The following is a 9,004-nucleotide window of genomic DNA, read 5'->3' on the forward strand; positions in this document are numbered from 1 at the left end:
AGTGTAAATAATATCCCCCAGAAGCAGACATATTGTGTCCAAACTGTGGAGGCAGAGTCAACTGCCAACATGGTTGCCAAGGCAACCGAGGCCCAGTCTAGAGCAGAGCCTGAGGAGATACCAGAGGCCCAAGTTATGAGGTGCTATATAATTCAACAAGATGACATGCTATTACACAAAACAGGAGAAGAAATTTGGGTAAACAATATAAAGGCTTAAAAGACACAGGGTCTCAGATTAGTATTGTACATCCTGATTTATTAAAGCCAGAAGACTTTATTAAAGGCAAAACAATCAGTTTAAAAGGGATATCAAAACAGCCGGAAACCTTGCCAGTAGCACTAGTTAATCTGACATATAAACAATGGTCTGGAGAATGGCAAGTAGCAGTTTCACCAGAAATCCCAGCTCCAATGTTAATTGGGTGGGATCTACTTGACCATGTACAGAGTGCATTTGTGATTACTAGGGCACAAAAACTGCAACAGTTACCTCAGGAGGAAAGGCCTGATACAATTGTTGAACTGACACAAGATACAAGTTTAGTGCCAGTTACAAATAGTCAAGCAGCTAGTTTTGCAGCCAAGCAGAAACTAGATACAGATTTACAGAAATATTTTCAAGCCACAGCCTTGAATACAGTATTAACCCCGGAAAGCCCTGAGCGGTTTATAGTCAATAATGGGTTGCTATACAGAGAGATTCTTTTAAAGCCTAATAGAGGGGGTAATGAGATCCACAGGCAACTGATAGTACCTACTGAATTTAGAAACAAAATAATACAACATGCACATGGCAGTATATTTGGAGGTCACTTGGGAATCACCAGAACCAAACAAAGGGTATCCCAAAATTTCTTTTGGCCTGGGATGGGCAAGCAAATAAAGTTATTTTGTCGAACGTGTCATACTTGCCAATTACAAGGACATGGGCAAGATAAAACGAAAGCACAATTATGCCCCTTGCCCATAATTTCCCAACCTTTCCAACGTTTAGCAATAGATATAATTGGACGACTGCCAAAAGCCAGCCGCAGGGGACATCATTATTTGTTGACTATTGTGGATTTTGCGACTAGGTATCCGGAAGCAATACCGTTACGAAACATAGAGACTGAAACAGTGGCTTCAGCTCTAATAAGTTATATGTGTCGGCTAGGGTTTGCAGAACAGATCGTGACAGACCTTGGAGCCTCATTTACCTCTAAACTTATGCAGCGTTTGTGGGAGAGGTGTGGGATAAAACATATCACCAGTACCGCTTACCACCCACAGACCAACGGCCTTGTAGAACGATTTAATGGAAGCCTGATAAGAATGCTGAGGGCATATGTAACGGAACATCCTCACGATTGGGATGACAATATACAAGCCTTATTATATGCTTATAAATCCATACCCCAGGAAAGCACGGGTTTTAGTCCCTTCGAATTATTGTTTGGAAGAAAAATCAAGGGTCCCCTAGATTTATTAAGATTTAATTGGGAAGGACGGCCGGTTGGGGATTCTGAGAATGTAGTTGACTACCTATTTAAATTGCAAAACACTCTCAAACGCTCACTAGAACTGGCAGGAGAACATTGCAAGGTTGCTCAACACAAACAAAAAGTTTGGTATGACAAAAAAGCACGTGTGAGATCTTTTGAGCCAGGACAGAATATTTTATTAATCAGACCAGTAAAAGGGGATAAGTTACCACTGACATGGGAAGGTCCTTTTAAAATCATTTCAAAAATGAATGATGTAAACTATACAATTCAATACGGTGAAGGGAGGCGGGTCATGCATGTGAATATGATAAACCCAATCAAGTCACTAAACCATGAACCCAATCTAGACTACAGTAGTCACGTTGTTGAAAAAGCCTGTGATATTGGTAAAGGAGTGTCTACCTGCAATGTGACCAGTGACCTATCTGTGAGATCAGTTAGAACAACTAGTCATATTTATGATCAACCATTCATCAGTTGGAAAGATAGAAAGAAAGACGTACTGGAAGTTATAGCTGGCATGGGGGCCCATCGACTTTCTATGAAAGTGAAAGTGTTTCCTACACTAGAGATTGTGTGGTGGGAAGATGGGTACCCTGCTGCTCATGCAACACAAATAAATGTCCAAAATGAATGTGGTTACACAGCATTAACAGGGCTACCACGTCAAAGGCATAAAAAAGTAGTCTTCAAATTGCTCGAAGTGGGAACTGATAAATCAATACAGACCAAAGATGAACTGACAACAAGGGAGATTGCTATGAGCAATAAGCAATCAGAGCTTTTTAGCCTACTTTCAGTAAGTGATCACGCTTGTCTAGAAAGCTTCAGCAAGCTGACTAAAAAAAGAAGATATCCCCAAACTTCTGAAAATAGTTCCCAGTGCATTTAAAAGCCAGACAACCAGTTCTTATGCAGCTTATGATGACATGGAGATGTGTGTACAAGTCCGCGAGCGATCCTGAAGGAGGGAGAGGTTGATCTAAGAGAGCTTTTGACCCTGAGAAACAAGGACTCTACCCAGCTTGGAATCCACAATCGTTACAGACGCCTCGAGTGCAGGGATCGGAATGGGACTGTGTCATCTGGCAGAGGAAGACAGCTTACATACCATCTCGTATGGCAGAGAAAAGACTGGTGCCCAGAGAAAGATACTTCTTGCGACGGTTAAGGACGATAAGGAGCGTGCCAGGATCCTAAACATCATCGCAGACGCCTTAACATGAAGACCCAAAGACAAAGGTTAAAATGGACAGTTACGGCTTTTCTTGCAATAAAGGCCTAATACTGCATGAACTATTGTATATAATGTGAAAAACCCTAATAATGCCAGTATGATATGAAGAGTTAAGGTTAGTAAGCATAGAAAATGTTTGTTTATATTGATGTTTTAAACTGTTGTTTGTATCAGAGGGATACTTTGGCTAGTAACTCCTCTGATACAAACCTAAAAAGGAGGGAGGTATGTGGAGAACTAGCCCAATGCCAGGTAGGGGTTAACTTTTCTGACAGTTAGAACCCTCAGGGGCGGGCTTAGCCTGGGTATAAAACACCCCTCCCAGTGGGCAGTAGGGGAGTTGAAGATGTAGTTGAAGTTAGAGTTAGTTGGAGTTAGAGTTGAAGTGTGGAGAGGTAGTTGAGCAGTGTGAGTCAGGAGGGAGAGCTGGGAGTTTAAGAGTCTGAGGTGGAAGTTAGCAGAGAGGATAAAGAGATTGTGAAACGTGTTGTTATTGATATTTAGTTAACTATTAGAGGTAATAGGCCGGTATCATTTAGAGGTAATAGGCCGGTATAGGACAACTGTTATAAGCTTATTGAACAACCTTTTATTTATCAGCAACCACAAGCTTTTGTACTCAATAAACAACTTTTTAGTTCACAATATCCTCGTCTGTGGTGAATGAAGTAAGCAGGATCCAGCTAGTAGTCTGAAGGGCTGCAGCTGGGGACCGTTTGTCGTTGGTGCAGCACTCATAGACCGTAAAACGTCCGGGGGTGGGCTGTACAGGGCGAAGGGCCCGCGACAGTCCTCTCCGTGGTTTGGACAATGGATTCACCCCCCTAGATGTGCTCTGCAACCTTGGCATGGAGGGTGGTGTATTGCCTTCAATATTGTTTCCTGCTTGGCAGGGGGTTGGACTAGATGACCCTTGGGGTCCCTTCCAACTCTATGATTCTATGATATGTATACCTTCACTTTATCATCAATTTTTCTTCCAATCATTCCAAAATTTCTGCCCCCTTTTCCTCCTGAGGTTCAAACTTACTCCAAATCCTAACTTTAACTTACACTGTCAGGGCTACACTGTCAGTTGCTAACCATGAGCCCCTTCCCATTCTACTTCAACATTCTCTTCTCCTTCATTCTACATCCCACAAACCTACATCTACATTCCCAAATACATTCTGCTAAGAAGCCATTTCTTCTGTTTCAAAACCTTCCCTGAAAAACTTAAAACCTGGGATATAAAATAAAACTTTTCCCTCTAATCAACTTCTGTTGAAAACAATCAAACTGCTCAGAAGACATAATCTTCTCCCCCCCCTTGTGGGTGGCAAATTCCCTTCTTTTGCAAGATTCACTGCTGCAAAGAGAAAAATCTAATCACATAAATTACACGTGGAGTAGCACATGTGGCAAATGCCTGCAAAACGAACTTAAAACCTTCTTTGTTGGTAAACTCTTTTACCTGCAGAGCATATTTACAGGAGGTACAATGCCCACATCTAAGAAAAACCATGTGGAGGACTAGACAACGTATGTTGTGTGAGTGTGGATTTTAAATCCGTATGCACCAATATATCTTTTAATGACTTTGTGCATCGTTTGGCAAAAAGGGGGGTGTTATCACACCCAGGGATGTCCTTAAGAATATGCCAAACAGCGGCATTGCAAGGGGGGCGGGTCGCCCCGGGTTCCAGGGTAGGGGGGGGGGTGACACTTGGGCTAGACCCGCCCCGCCGGCGGGCCCTGAGCAAGCCGTGGAGCGAGGCAGCCTCGCCCCGCAGCCTGCTCACAAACCTGCTCGGCGGCCTGCAAGCAAGCTGCGGAGCGAAGCCGCTCTGCCCCGCGGCCTGTGCGGGGCCCACCTGCCAGCGCCGCTATGGGGCTGTGGGACTGCCCCGCCACTGCTGCTCTAGCCACCACGGAAGCAGCAGCGCTGGCCCAGACGGAGTGCGCATGTGCAAAATGTCGCGGGTGTGCACTCCATCTGGGCTGGCGCTGCCGCTTCTGCGGCGACGTTATGATCCCGCTGAGTGAAAAGGCAGCTTGTGGGGCTGCTGCGCGCGATCGGCAGCTCCCCACAAGCCGCATTTTCACTCCGTGGGCTTGCAACGTCACCACAGAAGCGGCAACGGAGTACGCACTCCATCCTGACGTTGCGTCTTGGTGTCATGACGTAATGTCACGACACAACACCCCACCCGCAGGGGGGTGCCTCCGTTCACCACCCTGGGTGGCGAGGAGGCTTCCTCCGCGTCTGATGCCAATGTTGCCTAATAATTTTCTCAATTTCAAAAGTCATATGGTTGTATTCTAGGGAAGCGCAAATACATGAAGATCTTTTATTAACATGTGAACCAGATCTAAGAAGGGTCCACCTCTCAATTGTGTTTTTTGGATGGCAGTTGTTATTACAAAGTATGGATAACCTCGTTGTAATAAAGATGCAGAAAGCAGTTTTGAATGGGCTTTAAAGTCTTGTGGGTCTGATGAATTGTGTCTTAATCTTAGAAACTGACCTAAGGGAAGGTTATCTCGGTGAAGTTTTGGATGGTTAGATCTATAATGTAACAAGGAGTTTCTATCTGTGCATGCCATGCCCACCAGATGTATCCTCTCAAAAGTTTGACTTCCTGCCAGTGGATAAATGGGGAGTGACAATCCACACAGGGTCCCCTTTCTCCTCTGCAAGAGAAGTTTGATCTCTGTTATGCTGAATTCAAATGGTGATGAAACATCCAAGCAGGAATGTTTCTGCAGGCAACAGGAGCTGTAAGACTGGATGGAGATAAAGATTTATAGGGTGCAAGAGGTAATGTTGAGTATCACCAGGATATGGGTGCTGTTGAAATCTAAGTCGTGGGATTTGGTGAAGCAATATATGTGCAAATAGAAGAGTTTTAGAACTGGATATAGCACTAGCCTGACACAGAAAGGCCTCTATCTAGGACAAATAAAAGTAGGCATAGATCAGTGCCAGATCTATGTATACTAGGGTTACCAGATTCCCATCAGATCCATAAATTACCATATAACATATATTCAACACAAAAAAACAGCAATAGTTTGTTGTTGACAAAGGACAGCTGGACATATAAAGGGCCCCATTACCTTCACTAGCTTAGGACCTCATCAAACCTAAATCCAGCCCTGGGATAGATACATCTGTCCCTGCTCTATTTTGTTAATGTCTGTATTGGACTCTGTAACTTATCTGATTTGTTCATAAGTTTAATGTGTTCCTTATTAGGAAGTTTACAACAGGAGGATATCAGCTGGAGGACAGTTCTTCTGCTGGCTCTATCCAACTCCCAGGCACTGATTTGCAAGAATCTGCTATGACTTGAGTAGAGACCTTAAGATTTTCCTAGGTGGCCCAAGTAGGTCCTATAAACATTGCAACCCAATGGATTAGATCACCACATTCACCTGAGCTGGTAGACAATCTGGTAGACATCCACCTGACAATTTTTTGATTTGAAAAAAGGGATTTGTCTTTGAAATGACAATAATAAGCCCTCTTCTCTGGACTAGTCAATTTCCTGTTATTACTGCTGGAATTCTTCAGGTGTTGAAAGTTAAGAGAATTCTCATTGGTTGTCCATTGTTATAATGGCTCTTAATTGGTTTTAGGTCTATGTTTCACAAATAAGGACCCAGTATTAGATTCAGGTGTCATTTAGCCCAGAAAACCGGACCCTAATTAGAAAGCAGCCCCCTGCAGGGAAATAAACCTCACACAGCCTCAGTATGAAACTACTTGAGCAGGCAGAAGTTCCTGCTTCTCTATCCCTCAATGGGTTGCCACAAGATTCTTGCTTGGTCTCTCCCTACACTCTACAGACATAAGTGTTGGGTGCTGCAGGGTTGCATGTTGGTCATTTAGCCCTTAATAAAGATACTACATTGTCTGACTGTTAAACAACCACTCTTCCACCAGCCGGTCTGCTTTTCCAGCTGGGTTTCCCTGTTCAATCAAATTATATTGGTTTCACAGCTCAAACTCCAAAAGACCCCAAAGCTGTTCCCAGCCAGCAGCTTACAGTTAGTGCAGATAAAAAACGAAAATGGGGTGAGGCAAATCTGCACATTACATAGGTAAAGGTAAAGGGACCCCTGACCATTAGGTCCAGTCGCAGACGACTCTGGGGTTGCGGCGCTCATCTTGCTTTATTGGCCGAGGGAACCGGCGTACAGCTTCCGGGTCATGTGGCCAACATGACTAAGCTGCTTCTGGCGAACCAGAGCAGCACTCAAAAACGCTGTTTACCTTCCCGCCAGAGCGGTACCCATTTATCTACATGCACTTTGATGTGCTTTCCAACTGCTAGGTTGGCAGGAGCAGGGCCTGAGCAACGGGAGCTTACCCCATCGCGGAGATTCAAACCTTCTGATGGGCAAGCCCTAGGCTCTGTGGTTTAACCTACAGCGCCACCCGTGTTCTTTAAGTCCCATCTGTTTCCTAGTACCCATCCAATGATGTCCCACTACCACCAACCAATTTGGGTGGCTCATGGGTACTTTCCTCGCTGTTTGGCTCATTGCATTTTCCAGAGTTCTGGTGCCACTTCCTGTGTGGCTGTCTGTTGGGTGGGTGCTTCCTATTGCTCTTCTGAGGTGGTTCCCTGCTAGCAGAGCTGGAGGAATCCTATGGCTCCACTGGATGACAATGTCCTCTCTTGCTGGCCTAGGAAGAGCATGGGGCAGGGGGGAGGGGATTGCACTGAAGCACATGAACTTTGAGAGTCAATGCAGTCCAGGCACAATGTTATAGAGATAAAGGAGGTTAGTAATACCTACACCAAATCATAACCAGGTGCTCACCCACACTGTTCACCTGCAGAGGCCGGCGGTATGGGAACCCTGGTGCTGTTGGTAAGCTTGGGTGCCAATCAGATGAAGCCTTACAACCTTGCCTTGATCACCGCCCCTGAAAATAGGTGGAGGTGGCAGTGCCACAGCACCCTTACGGAGGAGAGAAGTTTCTCCCTCCCCATGGTCATAGCTCCACAAGTGTGGGGGGTAGTGGGGGTTTTCTCCTCAGCCCTGCAGAGCTGCATTGCCCAGTTGGGGAGGGGGTAGAGGGTATCGCCTTCCATGCACCACCCAGGTAGCTGAGCGCTCCCTTGTGTGGGAGGGTGAAGCCTGTCTCCCTCACTCCAACTACACCTGGCAGAGCCGGGCTCCCCACTGGAGGTGGGGAGCATCCGCTTCCATGAGGCAAAAAAGCAAGGAGCAGTTGCTGCCTCACTCCAAGTGCACCTGAGTAGGGCAGCACCCCTTTATAGGGGAGAGGGTGGGGGTTATCTCTGTGCAACCTCCCCTGCAGCACAGTGTTCCGCTGTGAGGGAGTGGGTGATGATTGCTTCCTTCACTCCTGATGCAGCTATTTCCGCTGCCCCCTGAAGCCCCAACAGCGCCCCCCCATACAGGCATGGCACTTTAAATGCCAAAGGGGGGGGAGGGTAGAACCCATGTCAACAGCCCTCACCCCAGTGCCTGGTCTCTGCTTGCCACCATGACCTGCTGCTGTTGCTCTTCAGTAGCTCCCCTGGCCTGCTGCTGCTGCCACTGCCAAATAAAAACCTCTTTGGACATTTCAGAGGCCCTTTAAATCTCCATTTCATCTGCTTCCATGGCCCAGGATCTTCGAAGCTTTTCAGCTTTTTCAATAGCCTCCAGCAACGCCTGTCTTCATCAGAATCCAAGCTCCAATTGAGGTTGGGGCCTGCATGCAGCCGGCTTTTATGCCCAGGAGTGGACCAGAAGGACAACCTCCACCCTCAGCCTTCTTTCCAGTCCACCCCCCGAGCCATGTTCACAAGGTCACCTGCTATGGCTGCAACTGCAGGCAAGGCCAAGCAGTCAACATGGCCAGCCTTCCATGATCACGCCCAAGCCGGATCTGTGCCCACCACTGGAATCTGTGTTGGACCTCAACCGTGGCCTTGCCACACCAGCTGAGAAGCAGCCATTACCTTTACGTGGCAGGGACTACTGACGAGGAAATAACAACATTTTTAAATGTCACAACATGACAAACAAACCATGGGGATCCATGCAAAGCGTCCTCCTTTGCCACCCACTTGATCTCATTAGTGAAATTTCTGGGGCGTGTATGAATCGCGAGTTAAGAGGTATGCATTAATTTACTAAGAACATTGTGCCATTGTTTTCCATGAAGGTGTCTAATAGCTAAAGTAGTTGCCACAGCTTTACTGTCATGTCGCAGAGGCTGAGAATGGATGCTGAAGAACTGGCTAGCATACAAACAAATCACTTCTTGTGTA

Source organism: Lacerta agilis, chromosome 5 (genome assembly GCF_009819535.1).
Source record: "Lacerta agilis isolate rLacAgi1 chromosome 5, rLacAgi1.pri, whole genome shotgun sequence".
In the NCBI taxonomy this organism is placed as follows: domain Eukaryota; kingdom Metazoa; phylum Chordata; class Lepidosauria; order Squamata; family Lacertidae; genus Lacerta; species Lacerta agilis.